This window comes from Globicephala melas, chromosome 6 (genome assembly GCF_963455315.2).
Source record: "Globicephala melas chromosome 6, mGloMel1.2, whole genome shotgun sequence".
NCBI lineage: Eukaryota > Metazoa > Chordata > Mammalia > Artiodactyla > Delphinidae > Globicephala > Globicephala melas.
The window spans coordinates 109,399,051-109,402,517 of record NC_083319.1 but is presented as its reverse complement, the minus strand read 5'-3'; the positions used below and the strand labels follow the sequence as shown (position 1 = coordinate 109,402,517).

Sequence of the window (3,467 nt, the reverse complement as noted above, 5' to 3'; positions counted from 1 at the left end):
CCTTTGGAAGGAAGTCAGCCTGTTCAGCCCACACCCGAGGAGTCAGGATATGCTCCACCTCCTTGAGTATCTGCGAACAGTTTTTGGAATTCTTCTGCACATGAGATGTGTCTATTCTCCCTCATTTATTCATATCAGTATGAACTCATGGATATTTTATTTTATACTTTGGATTATAATCCAATAGTACCTTCTTTTTTTTTTTTTTTGGCTGGCTGTTTGGCTTGCGGGATCTTAGTTCCCCGACCAGGGATTGAACCCATGCCCTCGGCAGTGAAAGAGTGGAGTCGTAAGCACTGGACTGTCAGGGAATTCCCTCCAATAGTACTTTAAAAATGTTATTTTGTTGCTCAAATTGTTCCAGCCTTGGCTGTTGGGAGTCCTTTTAGTTTTCTCCTGTGTCCTTTTGATATAAACTGTCATCAGGTATTAGTTTTTTTCCCCCAACATTTTCTTACTGTCTCACACTACAAGAAGCTCCAAGCTCATCTTGTATATTTCCTGTCCCAGTCCTAGAATCAGCCATGTCCTCAAGGAATGCTGGTTCCTTTTATTGGAGAATGGATTGGAAACGCAGACCCAGGCACTAGATGGACTCACTGCCTCTGGAGTGTCATAACTTCTGGGCCCTCTCTGCTGATGGAGCTGGGAAATATAGGTGCATATAGTAATCTATGTGCACACATCTGTAGGTATTTCTCTATGTAACCATTATATTTATATCAAGCTACACATGAGTTTATGTTGACATCTCCAACTCTAATCTGTTTCTAGATGAACTGTTCTGACCTTCTCCCCTTGCTGATGGGTAACCTCCCTCTCCTGTCCCCACCATCTGCCACTCATTTAGTTGTTCTGTTCCAGCATTTGTGTACAGCAGTGTCAGAATTGTTAACCCGTATCCTGCAATATATAATTTTATCAACTAGGACACGGTGCTTATGTGCAGTGTCTTTTGCCCTCAGTTTTATAGGCTCCATTTACAAAGTTGCTCAGGTCAGCACCTTTCCCTCTACCCCAGGCTCCAGTGAGGTTGTTTTGTGCATTTGTAATACAGTTAGATTGTTCTATCACATTCTGCATTCCATCCTGCGATACCCCAACCTCTTAACTATAGTTTTTTTTATCATGCATGCATTAAGGATCAGTCTTCGTGCTGTAAAGGTCTATGGGTTTTGACAAGTCCATAGTGTTAACTATCCACTATTACATTATGATACAGAATAGTCTCACTGCCCTAAAATATCTCCTGGACTTCACCTAATCTGTCCTCCCCCGCCTGGAACTCTGGCAGTTATTGATCTTTTTACCATTTCTATAGTTTTACCTTTTTCAGGCTATAATATAATTGGAAACATATAGAATGTAGCCTGTATAGACTGGCTTCTTTCACTTAGCAATAAATGTTTGAGTCATTCACGTGTTTTTAGAGTTCAATAGTTTATTTCTTTTTATCACTGAATAATTTTCCGTGATACTGATATACCACAGTTTGTTCATCCTTTTACCTGTTGAAGGACATCTTTGTTGCTTACAGTTTTTACAGTTATAAAGGTGCTATAAAGGTTTATGTGCAGGTTTTATGTTGACATACGTTTTCGAATTTTTTGATCAATGTCTTTTTAACATTTTTCAGGTTGATTTTAATTGTTGATTTGTAATTATCTAGCTTTTATATGACTTCTCAAATATAGCTATTTAAAAAATAATTTTCACATAATAAGTCTGTTCAGAATCAGGTACCATTTTTTATAAAAGTATAAACAATGAACCTGTAAGTGTTTTATGGAATAAGAGAACTCTAACTATAGGGCATTTTAGAAGTATTTACATTTAATATTCTTTGAAATATGAGCAGACACGTGGTCTGCCGAGGCCATTTCTTTTACACTGCAGGGAAATTTATAGGTGTTAAATTAGCTGCAAAGTTGTTCCTTTATTGCTCTGTCACTAATAAAACATGTTAAAAATTGCATATTTGGAAATCCAAATAGAAGCATTTGCAAGTTGAAGTTCCCTTTGTATATATACATATCAGATAGGACACAGGAAATGCCAAGAAATAGTAAGCTATGGAAATATTTTCCCTGGATATTTCATCTCTAAATACATGATATGTTTTTACATATATTATAATCCTGTTAAAACATCACTTACTGTTTCATAGGATGTGGGCATGTACTAGAGTGGGAGGCAAATATAGCCACTAAAATTAGCCTAAAACATGATAACAATTCTACCAAAAGAAAGCCTTTCTATAACACTGTCTTCTGTCCTTGGCAAGTTAGTCTTTGCTTTTATCACTAATATTCCAAACGAGGCTCCTTTGAGGATGAAGTAGCAAAAATTGTCCCCACATTGTTACCACCTTACAGAACTTTCACTGCATTTTCCCACAGAATCCGAGTGACTTGTGCTGATTGGACCAGCAAGGCTGAAGTGTAAAATATCCTGCATCAGGAAAGCTTCAGCAGTGTATGCTGGGCTTCCCTGGTGGCTCAGTGGTTAAGAACTCCCCTGCCAATACAGGGGACACAGGTCCGAGCTCTGGTCCAGAAAGATCCCACATGCAGCGGAGCAACTAAGCCCGTGTGCCACAACTCCTGAGCCTGCACTCTAGAGCCCGCGAGCCACAACTGCTGAGCCCACCTGCCACAACTACTGAAGCCCGTGTGCCTAGAGCCTGTGCTCCGCTACAAGAGAAGCCACTGCAATGAGAAGCCTGTACACCACAATGAAGAGTAACCCCTGCTCGCCACAACTAGAGAAAAGCCCACGCGCAGCAACAAAACACCCAACGCGGCCGAACAGATTAATTAATTTTCAAAAGAAACAGTGTATGCTATGTTTTATTTTGTGTCTTAAGTTACTCAATGTAAAATATTTCAGAAAATGGGGAAGGCCAAGTATCAGTGAGAATGAGAGGCTTAAGACTATCATACTTGTTCAGTGTGTTTCTCTTCTCCGTAGAAATTAGAGGCTTTTTAGTGTCAGAAAATTAATGAGTCCAAACTATGTTGGCAAATGCTGGGATTTTCTTCCCTGACCTAAAAGTTTCAGAGATTTCTCCACTAGGAGCCTGACTTGCTCAGAGGTGAGGACTGGCTTCCCAAGAAGCTCGGGGGGTGGGGTGGTTAGGGCTTTAATTCAGTGGAAGAAATTCATGAGAGGATTCTTGGGAGTTTGATTTTCTCTGAAGCAGAGCATACCTTATGATCCATTTGATGGGGGCTTTTATAGGTAGACTATGCCCCTTTAATATACAAAATTATAACAGGGAAAAATCTTCTACCTCTCTTTCACAAAAAAAATATGTTTGTTTCTTTTATTTTTTAGCTGGAGAAACAGCAAGACGGAACAAGACATTGAGCCCCTAGATCTTCTTGCCTTGTTCCCGGAATACTCTCAATTATGCCAGTACAGGTGAGTTGATATACAGGTCTCTGGGGAAAGGACATTTACAGAGA

At 39.7% G+C, this 3,467-nt stretch overlaps 1 protein-coding gene across 12 annotated transcripts in view; it reads left to right on the top strand.

Annotated features, from left to right (window-relative positions):
* SAP30 (Sin3A associated protein 30) overlaps positions 1-3,467 on the top strand; it is a 115,647-nt gene that overhangs the window by 42,652 nt on the left and 69,528 nt on the right. For 5 of the 12 annotated variants that reach the window (XM_070045827.1, XM_070045826.1, XM_070045822.1 and 2 more), the window contains 3 exons: positions 511-692; positions 2,400-2,837; positions 3,337-3,423. The gene's annotated coding sequence lies outside the window, so the exon portion shown is untranslated. The remainder of the gene's footprint in view (positions 1-510; positions 693-2,399; positions 2,838-3,336; positions 3,424-3,467) is intronic. The other 7 variants (XM_070045828.1, XM_070045829.1, XM_070045824.1 and 4 more) reach the window with 4 other exon arrangements.